The 16,183-nt window shown below is 40.4% G+C and overlaps 1 long non-coding RNA gene across 1 annotated transcript in view; it reads left to right on the top strand.

Annotated features, from left to right (window-relative positions):
* The window catches only part of LOC117355876, a 39,071-nt gene extending 24,209 nt beyond the window's left edge, over window positions 1-14,862 (top strand). Inside the window, exon 3 of the long non-coding RNA XR_004538465.1 lies at window positions 13,525-14,862. This is a non-coding gene — a long non-coding RNA (uncharacterized LOC117355876). The remainder of the gene's footprint in view (window positions 1-13,524) is intronic.
* The last annotated feature ends 1,321 nt before the right edge of the window (window positions 14,863-16,183 follow it).

The following is a 16,183-nucleotide window of genomic DNA, read 5'->3' as shown; positions in this document are numbered from 1 at the left end:
TGGTGTTAATGGTATATACTATTCATAGAATCCATAGAAATGTGGCCTGAAAGCTCCTATCTGGGGTTAGTTAAGTAATAAATTGTGTATGTTTATCAATATATTTTCTTCTGTTAGGTTATTTGGAATTCACTGTCTGCTATATGTATGAAAAAGCTGTGGTCTTAAGAAATTCCACTTTATTAGATTACATTACATTAGAAATGTCTATTCTGCCATTACCTTGCGGTTCAAGGCGGATTACAAAAGAGATAAAAAACGGAGGGTTACAATGGAAGAACATTTGTCCTTTCTAGAGAGGTAAAGAGTAGGTTATGTAGTTTCTGTGTGGCGGGAAGAGGGAGGGGTTATTATCAGAGTTCTGCTGTATTTGTTATTTTTATAATTTCTGCTGTGTGTGTTGTTTACTGATAATCACCTATTAATTCGGTGGAAGGGAGGACAAGATGGTTAGTCAGTGGATTCCATCTGCACTGTTTGTATCCTTTTAGGCAAAAGTTGCATCTGGACATTTTGGGCTCCTTTTGCAAAGCCACAGTTCAAGTACTGGTGAGGCAAATTCAACGCAGCCCATAGGAATTGAATGGGCTGCATTACATTTGCCATGCGGGAATCGCTACCATGGCTTTGTGTTTGTGTGTGTGTGTTGTTGCTTAAAGGAAAGTTTGTAAAAATCAGAGAGTTAAGAAGATGGCAAAAAAAGAAATTTAAGGTGGCCAAATGTATTCATAATTGCATTTTGAACTTTCATATTTCATATTTTATCTTTTACTAAGGTGTGTTAACCGATTTAGCATGCACAAACAGGTTTATCGCACACTAATTGAATTAGTGCATGCTAAACGCTAACATTTTCATAGATTAACATGCACGTGTTAGCGTTTAGCACGCGCTAATTTGATTAGCGTGCGCTAAATCAGCTAGTGCACCTTGGTAAAAGAGGGGTTATTTGGGGTTCTATGAGTCTTCATTAGTTAGGTATTTATTTAAAATACTGTATCTATAGTTTTCATATCCAAAATCTAGGCAGATTAGTTTTTGTGCTTAGTATGTAGTGTTAAAAAAAACAAAAAAAATCCCCAAAACCCAAGGAGGCACTAGCTGAAGAAGTATAATCCAGATATATGGTGCAGAAGAGAGGAATGCATGGAGTTGTGAGTTTGTGATAAAGAAGGGCATAGATAAAAGTGATTTGCCAGAAAATTGTCTCCAATCTGCAATAGAGCAGGGGAGAAATGAGCGATGAGAAAAGGAGCTTGATTATTTATGTTTCAAGTTTCAAGTTTATTAGGTGACTTGATCAATCGCTTAATCAAATATTCTAAGCGATGTACACTTTAAAATTTACAATTATTAAATATAAAAAAATAAAACAAACAATACAGTACATACAATTACTTAAAAAAAATGGGTAAGAACTCTAGATTTTAACATTGATAAACATGGGAAAGGAGGGATGAACTACAATTCATAAAGTAAAGAAGAAACATTGAGGGAAAACACAAAGGGAAATAGTTAACATAGGGCTCATATAGGAAAATATGAAACTAAAATATGAAACTAAAACTATCTATCCTGGGTCTAAAATATTTTGGCAGCATCTCTGATAGAGATAGAGATATTAACAACTCTTAACTTTATATAATGGCAGATGCAGGCACAGTTATATCCAACTGTGCAAGTTATTAATAAATGCATCTATTAGAATTTACAGTCTGGATTGTCTGACATGTTAAATGAGCCATGTTTTTACAGAAGCTTAAGGCAATCTGAACAATATTGGTCACTTTATAAACCTAGCTAAGGAGTGATTCTATAATGGCTTTATCCTGATTTCCTGCAAATATATTGATAAGTTGAAGGAGACCAATTTTCAAAAGCCATTTCCTCATAAATACAAGTAAGTTATCTGAAAATTACCCATTACCGTGTTTTTAGGTGAAATACACATGTTGTAAAAGAGCAATGGGTGTACTTTTACCTCAGTTCAGTGGAGATATTTCCGGGATCAGGTTAGGACACAGATGGCTACAATATTTATTTATTGGGATTTATTAACTCCCGTTTCATAAAAAGATTCACCCAAAGCAGTTTTCAATGCATTGAATAGTACTCAGCTAATCTTAAGTATTTTCCCTCTCTGTCCTGGCACGTTCACAATTTAACTCATTCATTCTTCCAATTTTCTGTACTGTTCTCCCAGGAGAGCTGAGAACAGTTTTACGTGATTTTATTCAGGTACTCAAGTATTTTCTTCTGTCTGTCCCAGCGGGTTCACAATCTATCTAAAATACCTGGGGCAACGGGGGGGGATTAAGTGACTTGCCCAGGATCACAGGGAGCAGTGTGGGTTTGAACCCCCGACCTCAGGGTGCTGAAGCTGCATCACTCTAGAAATCATAATGTAGTAAAGGTGAGCCAAGTATAGGACAATCAAGCCATTGTGACATCACTGATGAGGTTGGTCTCAGACATTGGTGGAATGAGGCATTATGACATCACAATACCAGCTCTGGTTACCGGAGACAAAAACTTTTCACACTATTTATTTATTCAATTTTCTATACTGTTCTCCCAGGGGAGCTCAGAACAGTTTTACATGGATTTATTCAGGTACTCAAGCCTTTTTCCCTGTCTGTCCCAACGGGCTCACAATCTATCTAAAGTACCTGGGGCAATGGGGGGATTAAGTGACTTGTGCAGGATCACAAGGAGCAGCGTGGGTTTGAACCCACAACCTCAGGGTGCTGTGGCTGTAGCTTTAACCACTAGGCCACTCCTGCATTTTCAAGAAGATATGTGTATTATTTTAGTTGAAAGAAGTGCCAGTGTGAGGGAATGTGTGGCATAACAGCAGGTTCCCCTAAGAACACTCCCTCACTTGTATTGAAATTCCATCTTCTTATGGCAGATGGCGCTAACCTGCTGTGTCGGAGGGATGGGGGAATCAGACAGAGAGGTGATTAAATGCCCTAGGGCAGAGCGAAGGAATCCTCCTAGGGTATTCCTCTTGGCTGGAGGACCTGGGGAGAGCCTGGGAAAGAGAAGTAGCCTTCAGCAGAGATTCTATCCTGTGTTTGCCAGAAGCAGAGGCTTCAGAGAGATAGGAAAAGTTAAGAGAGCGAGTGTCAATTAAACCCGTGAAGCTGTGTCCGAGAGAGAATACAGAAATATTGGAGTGAAGAAGAAGTGACTGTATATTTAATCTGTGTAAGTAGTGTCCAGGACAGGCTTCAGGGACCCTAAAGTAAGAAGAGAGAGTAATGTGTACTGAAATATAGAGCCTATCAGGGGTAGTTCTCAAAGGAACTATAGTAAAGCTCCAAATGATTGGTTAAAGCAGTGTTTCTCAATTCGGTTTTGGAGTACCCCCCTTGCCAGGCAGAGTTTCAGGATATTCACAATGAATATGCATAAACTTGATTTGCATACATTGCTTCCATTATATGTAAATTTCTTTCATGCATATTCATTGTGGATATCCTAAAAACCTGACTGGACCGAGTTGAGAAACACTAGGTTAAAGTGTCCAAGCCCGTGGAGAGAACAAATTTGGAAAATCCTTACTTTGACCTTAATAATGCCGTTGCCTTTTCTACCTGTTCGGCCACCCTAAGATAATCACATACGATTGCACTTAAGTCCTGCTCCTCTTTTGTGCACAAAAGTTCTTCACCCCCTAATCTGTACCATTCCCTTTGGTTTTTGCCATCCAAAAGCATGACCCTGCATTTCTAAGCATTCTTCAAGCTTTGCTAAAAGTCTTTCTTCATGGTATCTACCCCATCGGGAGTGACTATTCTATTACAGATTTTGATATCCTCAAAGAGGCAGACCTTATCAGACAACCCTTCAATAATATCACTTACAAAAATGTGAAAAAGAAAAGTTAATATCCTTTTTCTCAGAGTGAGCTCCGTATACCATGACCACTGTTGCCTGCCACAAGTTCCTGCCACACTCTGTCACTTTGAGGCTCGTACAGAGGTTGCTCGGTTTAAGTATTAAAAGCCTGTGCAAAACAGTGTCAAAGACTTTGCCAAAATCTAAATACACCACATTTAGTGCTCTCTCTCTATCCAATAAGACCTGTCTCTAGTGAAACCATATTGCCTCAGGTCTTGTAATCTACTAGATTCCAGAAACTTCACTAGTCTCTGTTTTAAAAGTGTTCCCATTAATAATTTGACACAGAAGTCAGCCTTTCTGGCTTATAGTTTACTACCTCTTCCTTACCTCCACTTTTGTGGAGAGGAACCACATCCGCTCTTCTCCCGTCCCCTGATACCACTTCCAACTCTAGAGAAGCATTGAAAAGGTCAAGCCAGTGGAGGGAAATTCCCTAGGTTCTTTAAGTACCCTTGGATGTACGCCATCTGGCCCCATTTTTTAATCCATCTTTAATTTAGCTAGCTCCTTCTAAACGCAGTCCTCTGAAAATTGTTCAGGGTCTACTGTACCTCCATTCCTATTTGTGTTTGTCTTCTGTGGTCCTACTCCAAGCGCTTCAGCTGCAAACACAGAACAGAAATATTTGTTAAGCAATTCCGCTTTATCTTTATCAGCTTCTACATGTTCCTCCCCTTCACCTTTAAGTCTCACAATGCCACTCTTCTACTTCCTCCTATCATAAAAGTTGTGCCCGGAATAACAGATTACAAGCACCCATTGTTATACATTGATTAGAACACAATCATACTTTTGGGGATCTCATTGCATCATGTTGGACCGGCCACTAGGGGGTGGAGCATGTCTCCCTTTGCTGTAGGATTGAGCTAGCATTGGAGAGACAATCTATGATGCTAGAAGGGTGGACTTACTGGGAATAGGAAGATTAATTTCAGCTGGAGTGAGGGGGCTGGGGAGTGTTCCATAAGGTTTAAATACGTTTGCTTTTATTTGCAGTGTAACGGCACCGTGGAGAACTAGCTTTTGATTTGTACTGCTTTGGGATATGCCCTTGACGAAGGACATGAAACCGGGCTCTGTAGGGCAATAAGCTGGCACCCTGCATGATATAACAAACAGCTGTTTGCAGATAAGTTCCTGTTTTTCAGCCATTTTATTAAGGGTTTAAAATTCACTAGGCTTTATATTTCTCAGGAGCTTTTTCACCAATGTCATTTAAAAGCATTGTTAATTTATTTATTTCAATCCTATTTCAATTTAATTCTCCACACTATCTAGATACCAGGGTTTTGGGCGATTGATAACAATTTTTGCATTTACTTATAGTTTAAAGAGAAAAAGAATAAAAATAGTTTTAAAAAAACGTTTGCACTATGAATTACAGATTTTTAGATTAGCCCACAGAGTGTTTTAAAATGATGTGAGTGGGTAATGTCTGTCAAGCACGTTGGTGCATTTGGTGGTGTTAACACTCTGTTTACAACTTCCAAACAAACATTTAGTATAAGGGGCTCAGTTAGCCTGAAACCCTTCAGGTGTCTGGAGAATAGAGAGCAGGTCTGTTTTTTGGAGTTTCAAATCATTTTGACCCCTCTCATTTAGAGTAAGACTTATTTCTAGAGTTTGCCAATCCCAATATTGGTGAGTATTTCAATATACACTCTGTTTTACCATGTCAGCTATTTTTTTCTTTCATAAGAACGTAAGAATATAAGAACATAAGAATTGCCGCTGCTTGGTCAGACCAGTGGTCCATCGTGCCCAGCAGTCCGCCCATGCGGTGGCCCCTAGGTCAAAGACCAGTGCTCTAAATGAGCCCAGCCTCATCTGCGTACTTTCCAATTGAGCAGGAACTTGTCCAACTTTGTCTTGAATCCCTGGAGGGTGTTTTTCCCCTATGACAGACTTCGGGAGAGCATTCCAATTTTCTACCACTCTCTGGGTAAAGAAGAACTTCCTTATGTTTGTATGGAATCTATCCCCTTTCAATTTTAGAGTGCCCTCTTGTTCTCCCTACCTTGAAGAGGGTGAACAACCTGTCTTTACCTACTAAGTCTATTCCCTTCAGTATCTTGAATGTTTCGATCATGTCCCCTCTCAATCTTTCGAGGGAGAAAAAGCCCAGTTTCTCTAATCTCTCATTGTACGGCAACTCCTCCAGCCCCTTAACCATTTTAGTTGCTCTTCTCTGGACCCTTTCGAGTAGTACCGTGTCCTTCTTCATGTACGGCGACCAGCACTGGACGCATTACTCCAGGTGAGGGCACACCATGATCCGGTACAGTAGCATGATAACCTTCTCTGATCTGTTTGTGATCCCCTTCTTTATCATTCCTAGCATTCTGTTCGCCCTTTTCACCGTCACCGCGCATTGCGCAAACAGCTTGATTGACTTGTTGATCAGAATTCCCAAGTCTCTTTCCTGGGAGGTCTCTCCAAGTTCCACCCCGGACATCCTATATTCGTGCATGAGATTTTGTTACCGACATGCATCACTTTACACTTATCCACATTGAACCTCATCTGCCATGTCGATACCCATTTCTCGAGCCTGAGTATATCACATTGCAGATCTTCGCAATCCCCCTGTGTCTTCACTACTCTGAACAACTTCGTATCGTCTGCAAATTTAATCACTATTTCCAGCTTCTCTTTTCTAAAGATGTATTCTATGTCATTAACAACTGAAAATGAGCAGAAAACCATGAAATTGTGTGCTTTTTATTTGTTCATAATAGTATGCACTCTTGGAAACAGTGTGTACCATTGGGAGAGAAGATACATAATACCCACTATTTCCTGATTGTGGAACCATTGTGCATGCACATACTATTGGGAAGGAGTACAAATTCTTTGCAAACTAGTGTACTTTCTTTCTAAACAGTGCATACCTCTGTTTACACAAGAGTGTGCATTGTTGTTATTAAAGGAATTAAGTTGTTCAATAACATGGACAAAATGAAAGGTCAACTGGGAAATTACCTTAATCAGCTAACAAAACAATTCTGGTTGTCCATTCCTAGAGCTGTCACAGGGCCCTTTTTTATTCCTATTGTTGTCATGACTGTTGCTATCAGCAGGACATGGTAAGTATAGCTATGCAATAAACACTACAGTAGCTGGGATGTAAGTTGCGGAGGAGAAGCAGGAATCCCCCTCCCCCCCCCATTTCTAAGCCTTTTTCTTGACACCTTCCCCCTTTTCATATTTCCCTCTCAACTCAGAGGCTGATCTTCAATACCCCTGTGGTTATTGAAAAATTCTTTTGGTGGTATAGCAATGCTGTGAGAGTATTATAAACCAAACCCTGAAACCACACCTAAAGATACTTTATTTATTGGAATTTGTTAACTGCCTTTTCATGAAGTAACCATTTTTCACGAGGTAACTGTTTCCCCCCCCCCAAAAAAAAAAAAAGGAATAAAAAAGGTTGACTCAAATACAAACCCAGAAATGTAAAAGTACTATTGTACACAAATGAACCCTAATAAACCAGACTCTGCACACAGTACACTACAAGAGGAGCATAAAGAAATGCATTTCTTCCTGAACAGTCCAAATATAAAAGAAACAGATGTAAATTTTCAAAATTGACGTATTTCAATCACTAAATTGAAAATAAAAGCATTTTCTCTACCTTTGTTATCTGATGATTTTATTTTTTTCCTGGTCATCTTGTTCCACCTGTGCTCTTAACTCTGTTACTAAGGCCTCCTTATGCATTTGGTTTCTTTCCTCGCCTTTATTTTTTCAATTACATCCTTCTTTGGCACTGATTTTCATATTCAATTTTCTTCCATTTTTCTGCCTGCATCTTAGATCTCTTTCCAACTCTTATTCTCTCCTCTCCCACTTCCTTCTGTCCATGTGCACCATCTCTTCCCTCTCCTCTCCCACTTCCATCCATGGGCAGAGGATTGTAGGTAGTGGAAGATAGGAGTGCCATCACTGGAGGGGAGGGGTGTGTGAGAGAGATAGCAGTAGTGTTGGCTTCCTGAGGATAGGAGTGGGGGAGGCAGAAATAGCAGTAGTGTTGGCTTCCTGAGTAATAGAACTGTAAGGGCCATGTTGGTCTGGAGCAAGGGATTATAGGTAGTAGAAGATATGGGTGCCAGTCATCGGGGGGAGATAGCTGTGTCGGTTATTGGAGGGGGTGGAGGATAGCAGTGCCAGATATTGAGGGGATGGAAGATAACGGTCATTGGGTGGGGAGGGGAGTAAAAAAGCATCATCATCAGAAGGATGATATAAACTGAGACCCCCCATTTTTGGGCCATTTTTTTGACAAAAAATTTTGGTTTATATTTGAATATATATGGTAATGAAAAGTAAGCAGGTACTCTTAAGCGTTTTTCCTATCCGTCACTGTAAGCTCACAATCTAATTGTTTGGTACCTGGGGGCAATGGAGTGATTAGGTGACTTATTTAGAGTCACAAGGAGCAGGCTGGGATTGAACTCACAACTTCAGGGTGCTGAGGCAACACTATGGTCACACCTCGACCCCAGTCTCTGCCTGGCTTTCTGCCAACCATCTTCTGCCCAACCTGTCAGAATCTCTCACCTGATGGATTACTGGGAAAGAGTTCAGCTCCAAATCTATCTCCAATCCTGTTGAATTCTCCTATTACCCAAGTTTGGAAGTTATTGTAGATCAACAACTCTCTTTTGAACATTATCCCCCTCCTGTACAAAGCTGTGCTAGTGTTTTTAGCGCCAGCCTCCGTGGCAACAGCTCCGACGTTCACACAGTTCCTATGAGCGTCCAAGCTGTTACCGCCGCAGCCGGCACTAAAAATGCTAGTGCAGCATTGCAAAGGAGGGGGTATATTTCTGCCTTATCAAAATCCACTTGCTTATCCATGGCAAATCCCACACATTACAGTTACCAAATCAATCTTAACCTTAATAGAATCAAACAGTCAAACCAATTCAAGGTCAATAATTCACAATGAATTCACAACTGATGTTAACTTGAGAAAAGATTGCCTTTTAGAAAAATGTTAATCTTTTAACCACACATTTTTTCTAAAAGGCAATCTTTTCTCACAAGGGGTAATCATTCTTTCCAGTGGAGAGACATGACTCTTAACTTCAATACTGATTAGGTCCTGTTAATCGTGATGGATGTCAAGTCCTTGTAGACATATAAACCTCAACAGACAGCCTTGGACAGTATCAGACAAATCCTTAAGTCACTATCTGCTATCCATAGGGTTGCAGCTAAATTCCTCTGAGAGCTTGTGTCTATTACTCTTTTTCATTATTATGAACAGCAGTAGAGCAGTCATGGTTCACAATATTGCTAGTGATAATGTTACAGGTTTCACTTCAACATTTACATTGAAAACAGAAAATAAACTGACAAATATAATGCACATCTAAAAATCTGAAATAATGACATAAGAACATACGAATCGCCATACTGAAACAGACCGAAGGTTCATCAAGCCTAGCATCCTGTTTCAACAGTGGCCATCCCAGGTTCCAACTACTTAGCTAAATCCCACAGGTTATCATTCAAAGTTATTTAAATGGCCAGAAATTGCTCCAGATTGGTTTCTATGTTAGCCTGTTTGGGGCTAACATAGAAATATAGAAACATGATGGCAGATAAAGGCCAAATGGCCCATCCAGTCTGCCCATCCGCAGTAACCATTATCTCTTCCTCTCTCTTAAGAGATCCCACGTGCCTATCCTGCGGCTTTCAGGAGTCCTGCCAGCTCAACTGAATAAGCTGAACTGGCAAGCAGATCCCCAATTCCTCACTCTCTTCCTCCCTCCCACCCACCCACTGATTGATCCCCCCAGTACCCCTCCAAGGAGAGACCCCCCTCCCCTGAGCCCGGCATCCCCCCCACACACACCTTGTACATTTCATAAAACATTGGCAGGAGGGATGCCCACTACCTCCTGACAGCAGGCCTCCCTCATTAAAATGGCAGGCCCTCCCCTTCCTGGTGCACCCTATAATGCACTAAGACTCTGCTTGGCCAAGGTTTAGGCCAATCAGAGTCTTGGACCCCTCCCAGTCCATCCCAGGATGCATCGGGGAGGTGTCTTAGGTACATGGGCCAGGGCCTTAGGCCCCTCCCAGTGCAGCCCAGGGTGCACTGGGAAGAGTATGGCCTGCCATTTTGATGAGGCAGGCCTGCCATCCTATCTTTGTGTGAATCACACCTACATAGGCACTTTGGGCCACCTAACACTACTTCCGGCATTGGCCATGCCTACTTTGGCATTTGGTGACCTAAAGTGCCATAGGAGGGGCCTTAAACAAACTGGACCAATCAGAGCCTCAGGCTCCTCCCCAGTACATCCCAGGATGCACCGGGGAGGGGAAGGTCCATTTTGAAGAAGCAGGCCATCTGGCTGGAGGGAGTAGGCATCCCTACGGTCAGCAATCTAATTCAAGTATGGGAGAGAGGGGTCAGAGGCAGGGAGGAGGGGGTTATGTGACAGCAGGAGAGAATGGGAATCTCTCCCATTGCTGGGGTTTAAAACAGTGCTGTCACTGTACTGGCACTCCTGGACCAGTCAATGATTTTTGTCGCCAAAAGCCAATGCCACTCTTAGAAAATGGCTTGAGGATTTTAAAGAATACATCGGAGTGCTCATTTTAATGTTGAAGAGCCCATTTGCATGGCAGTGTCGGAGACTGCTAGAAAGCTCGCTAAAGACAGAGATGAGCCGTTTTGATAATCTGCCACTAAAATGCATGCAGGGCAAACCGTCGGAAACCAGTTTAGCGACCGCATTACATTTTTGAGAATCTGACCTGAATGTCATTAATAACAGGAAAGTTGGGATAGAGAAAGAAGAGGGGAAGGGAGATTGGAACAATAGTAAATCCTAAAACATCATTCAAGATCAACTGTATGTTAAAATATTTCTCAAAGAGGTAGGTTTTTATTAGGGATCTAAATTTAAGATAAGCAGGCTTCAGTCTAACTAACTGAGGGAGAGAATTCCAAAGAAAGGGTGATAAGCAGAAGAAAACTCTATTCCTAGTTAATTCACAATGGACTTGATGCACTGATTGGATCTTAAGTCATTGATCATTTAGAGAATGCTAGGCTCTTGGTAGACAATAAGAATGAATAAGGGAAGATAAATCTGATGAGACTTTAGAGTGAGTAGATTTGAAAGTAAGGATAAGAATCTTAAAATGAATATGGGAAGAAATTGGAAGCCAGTGATGTTGGATGTATAAGGGAGTAATTCTATCGAAACGAGTGACATGTGAAAGAATTTGAATGGTGGTATTTTTTGAATGGTCTGTAATCTACAAAGTTGATTCTGGGGAAGTCTAGGAAAACACTGTTGTGGTAGTTTAATTTGGACACGAGGAGATAATACAGGATCGATTTTTGAAAGCCTAGATCAAGAAAATAGAAAATGGATCTGAACTGTCTCAGAGTGAAAAATAAAACACAGGATTTTGATAAGGCAGAAATATACCCCCTCCTTTACAAAGCTGCATTAGCGTTTTTAGTGCCGGCTGCAGCAGTAACAGCTTGGACGCTCATAGGAACTGTGTGAACGTCGGAGCTGTTACCATGGAGTCTGGCACTAAAAACTAGCACAGCTTTGTACAGGAGGGGGATAATGTTCAAAAGAGAGTTGTTGATCTACAATAACTTCCAAACTTGGGTAATAGGAGAATTCAACAGGATTGGAGATAGATTTGGAGCTGATCTCTATCCAGTAATCCATCAGATGAGAGATTTTGACAGGTTGGGCAGAAGATGGTTGTCAGAAAGCCAGGCAGAGATTGACTGTAGAATGGAAGTAAGAAAAGAGACATCAGGTGTAGAAGGACTAGTTTCATGACCCAGTAAAATGCCCTTGGCAAAGAAAACAGCTGGAACACCAAGTTCTTGAATTAAAATGCCAAATGATTTTAAAAAATGATATACAAATTGAGATTTTGAGGTCTGTCCCCATATGCTTTATTGGCGAAGACCACTGACCATTTTAGTAGCTGTCCTCTGGACTGACTCCATTTATACTTACATACAACTAATACCATAAAGTTTAAAGCAGTTTACAAAGTATAAAGAGACCAAGGAATTTAGCTGGAATTAAAAACTCAGGTCTTTATCTGCCCTCATTTACTATGGGCTCCTTTTACTAAGGTGTGCTAGCGTTCTTAGCCTGCGCTTAGCGCACTACAGTGCCAGGCACGCTAGGCGCTAACGCCTCCATAGAGCTTGCATTAGAATTTTCCATGTAGGGTTAGCGCACGCGGCATTGTAGTGCGCGCTAAAAACTCTAGCGTACTTTAGTAAAAGGAGCCCCATGTTTCTATGTTATGCAACCATTTAAAAATTAAGACCCCCGTAATTAGCATTAATCAAATCTCTTAAACAATAGTCTTCAAAATTTTCCAGGAAGATACTACTACTACTATTTAATCATTTCTAAAGTGCTGAAAGGCATACACAGTGCTGTACATGCCTTTACACAGCTGCTATATTCCCAGCTAATGCTTTATTGGCCTTATATTTTTTTTACATCTTTGAGACTTGTGTATATATACTACTAGGCTGATGCTCAGGAAAAGCCCGATATTGCTATTTCCATAGAGGTTATCTGTAGATTTCCCATGGAAATTGTGGGCATTTTTCACTGTCACTATTTTTAACTACATCTTGTACTATCCTTCGTAGAAGCACTAATACTTGTATGTGCTATTTCATGACAATTTTGTCAGATTTATTTATTTTTTATCCTAGCTATTTTGGGATTTTTCTTTGCACTTTTATATATATATATATAAATTATGTTGAGGTGGATACCCTTGATGTAAAAATGTATTAATAATAAATGTATTTGTGAAAATTAAAAAAAAAAAAAAATATATATATATATATATATATGTAATAGACAGTCCCTGCTCAGAAGAACTTAGAATCTAGTTTAGACAGACAAGGTTGGGGAGTTTCTCACAGGGAGAATAGTAGGCTGGGCATAGGTAACTTATTGGGAGTGGGAGTTAGGAGTTAAATGCATCTTCATAAAAGTGAACTTTTAGCTTGGATTTGAATACTAGTGATGGAACTTGACATAATGGCTCGGGCAGTCAATGACAGGCAGCACCTACCAAAGAAGCCACAGGTCAAGCCAAACTTCTATAAAGAAGGTAAAATAAGCTGCCCCCACATTGACACAAATACAACCCTACCTACCCCGATATAATCAACCTAGCTCTCTTCCTCCCTGCTCTAATCCCTCCAGCCCTGTCCCAGCTGCAAAACACCTCACCCACACCCTTTCCCAAAGACCTCCATACTACAAAATTTATTTCTAGCCCACTCAAAACTTCCTCTTCCATTCTCATCCCACCCTTTCTTTTTCAACCAATCCCAACTCTCCCAATCTCCTTTATCATTCCTGCACTGCCCAGATACACATCTCCTGTCCCCAACATAGCCAATTATTTTACTGAATACATTCTTTTCTTCCTTCCTTTCCTGGATACTCCCTCCCTAAATAGCCTTTTATACTTAAGGTGACCATACGTCCCGTTTTAAACGGGATAGTCCCTTTTTCAGATCCCCTGTCCCGTTGTGCCCACTCACAGCTTTGGGACGCCGAAATGTCCCATTTTCAGAGAGGGCGTCCCAAAGCTGTGAGTGGGGACAACGGGACAGGGGATCGCAGCCTGGATTCGGCAGCATCATCGCTCGGGCTCCGCTGACCCTCCTATCTCTCCCTCCCATGCGATCCCTGCCGACCCTCCCAGCGACATGACCGAGCGACAAACCTCTCTCCAGCAGCATTGGCAGCCGCAGCACGCTAAACAGGCTGCTTCACGAGTCCCTCTGCCACGTCACTGATGACTGAATATTAATAGATGTCCCGTTTTGATGAAAAAAAAAATGGTCACATTATTAATACTCGCCATCCCTGAAGTCTCACTGCTAAGTACCGTGGGCTCCCCTTATGCCTTTTGATAATACAAAAAAGAATGGACCATTATTGCAGAGCCTTCTATTCATGATTGAAACAGTAAACTGCAAATGAGATAAACATTCTGGGCAATCACCATTCAGAACACTGTATAAGACAAGAAAATCTAAACAGAATTCTGGCCTCTATAGGCAGCCAGTGAAGCTCTATGTAGAATTTTGAAATTCTGTCAGTTTTACTTAGAGAAAGTATCAACCATACTGCATTGTTCTATATTGTTTGCAATTTTTGAATGTTTTGTTTAGATGCCCCTAAGTAAATAAGGTTGCGGTAATCTAATTTTGAAAATAGTAAAGAGTGTTCTAGCTAAAAAAAACACCTTTCTAATTCGCCTCAGTTTTCTTAGCATAATGAATGAACTTTTAATCTAAGGGCTCCTTTTACTAAGCTGCGCTAGCGGTTTTAGTGCGCGCGCTAGACGCTAACGCCACCATTGAGCTGGTGTTAGTTCTTGGCGCGTAGCGCAGGGGGCAGCGTGCACTAATCCGCAGCGCGTGCTAAAAACACTACCACAACTTAGTAAAAGGAGCCCTAAATGTTAATATGAAATTCAAGTGATAGAGTTTGGTCAAAATAAACTCTCAAAATTGTTATTACTGGTGAAAGAAGTTATTTATTTTGCCATGGAGGTACTTAAACGTCTCCATCATATTTCCCCTCTCTCGCCTTTCTTCCAGAGTATACATATTGAGATCTTTAGATCTGTCCCCATACTCTTTATGACAGGGACCACTGACTATTTTAGTAGCCAAATGGATGTGCTTCTGCACTACTGTATTTTTGTTTTCATATTTTATTCCATTTATTTTTTGCATTTTTAGATCCAATGATGAATCAGAAATCTTTGATACTGAACTAGAATACCATTTCATAGTACAGTGGCACTTAAAAAATTGAATTGCTTTATACTTAACATAAATAGCAAAAATATAAAATGTATAGAATGAGCGAATGGTTCATCTGTTTTCATCATTATCAATTTTACAGCATAAATGATTTATGACTTGCTATCTGAATGATTAATAGTGTGATTCATAGCATATGCCATATTCCAGTAACATCTTATACGCAATGCTTGTAATTGCATTTATATATTAGATGATGGTTTTATTTTTCCAAAAAAAAGGGTTCTTTTAGATGAAAATTGAAAGACATCATAATGCAACCTCAGTTATTCTGGCATTAATAAGACAGTAGGATGGGGGCCTGCAGTTTCTAATGACTTATTACATGAAGCACATTATTAAGATTAAAAACATTGCTTAAATAATGCTGACTAAAAGTCAGATTTTAAAGATATTAATTTTAAAGTAGGATGCTTCTGACAGTGTTCTTTTCTGGAGGTAACTAAAACATAAACTACATTACACATCCTACTCAGTGCCTCAGATACTAATTTTTGGGCTCTTCTACTACAGGACATTAAGGCCCGGATTCCAAAAATGGTGCTATTGTTGGCTGCCACCTTAAAAGTGGTCACGGATCATGTGTTAATCAAGTGACAGCGTTTATAGAATCTCACCTTCAGGAAAGGTAGGTGCTGGAAATGTAGGCCAAGGTTTTCAAGGTCTACATTTTTGTCACCTGCCTTTGACGTGAATCACGCTGACAGAGGCACGTAACATAACATAAGAATAGCCTTTCTTTCAGGGTTTCCGCAGCTGGCATTGTGATTGTTGCAGGTTTCCAGGTCTTGCTGTGTCTTTGTCAGGTAGAAACCAATGTTTCAGCCATCATGCTGTGGCTTTCTTCAAGTCTGCAGTTCTGACTTTGTAAATACTGAGTTCACTGACCTGATTGGGAACAGGGCAGTCCACCAATTTGAATTTTGGCGGGAAAGTCAGTTGGTCAGAAAATTTGAATTTTGTTGTGAAAGTCCATAGAATGGAAAAGTCTCTAGTAGGTTTAAAGATGTTCTCCCTGTGGAGATGGGTTAGATGTTCTCTCAGGTCCTTTAAATTAGGGAATGACTGTACTTGTCTTGGTGTGTATAAGACTGAAATCCTGCACTGAACTTTGCCAGCAGTGGATCAAACAGTGTGATGGACGTACATGCAAGTTTGTCAACACAGTGGGGAAACTACATCTGACCAGAGACAGAACTGAACAGAACTCTAATCTTACAAAATAGTTATTTAAACTTTTGTGTGCTACAAAAAGTATATTCCTGTCTAAACTTGCTTCAAGTTAATGGATATTAGAATAAGATTCAGTGGAGAAAGGGGAGTGAAAAATACAGCAGCAGAGAGACATGGAGGGAAGGGGGAAAATGTTTAAAGAACTAGAAGTTTCTTGTATAA

The sequence above is a fragment of the Geotrypetes seraphini genome, chromosome 2 (assembly GCF_902459505.1).
Source record: "Geotrypetes seraphini chromosome 2, aGeoSer1.1, whole genome shotgun sequence".
In the NCBI taxonomy this organism is placed as follows: domain Eukaryota; kingdom Metazoa; phylum Chordata; class Amphibia; order Gymnophiona; family Dermophiidae; genus Geotrypetes; species Geotrypetes seraphini.
The sequence above is the reverse complement of the archived record's forward strand: the minus strand, read 5'-3'. Positions and strand labels throughout refer to the sequence as shown.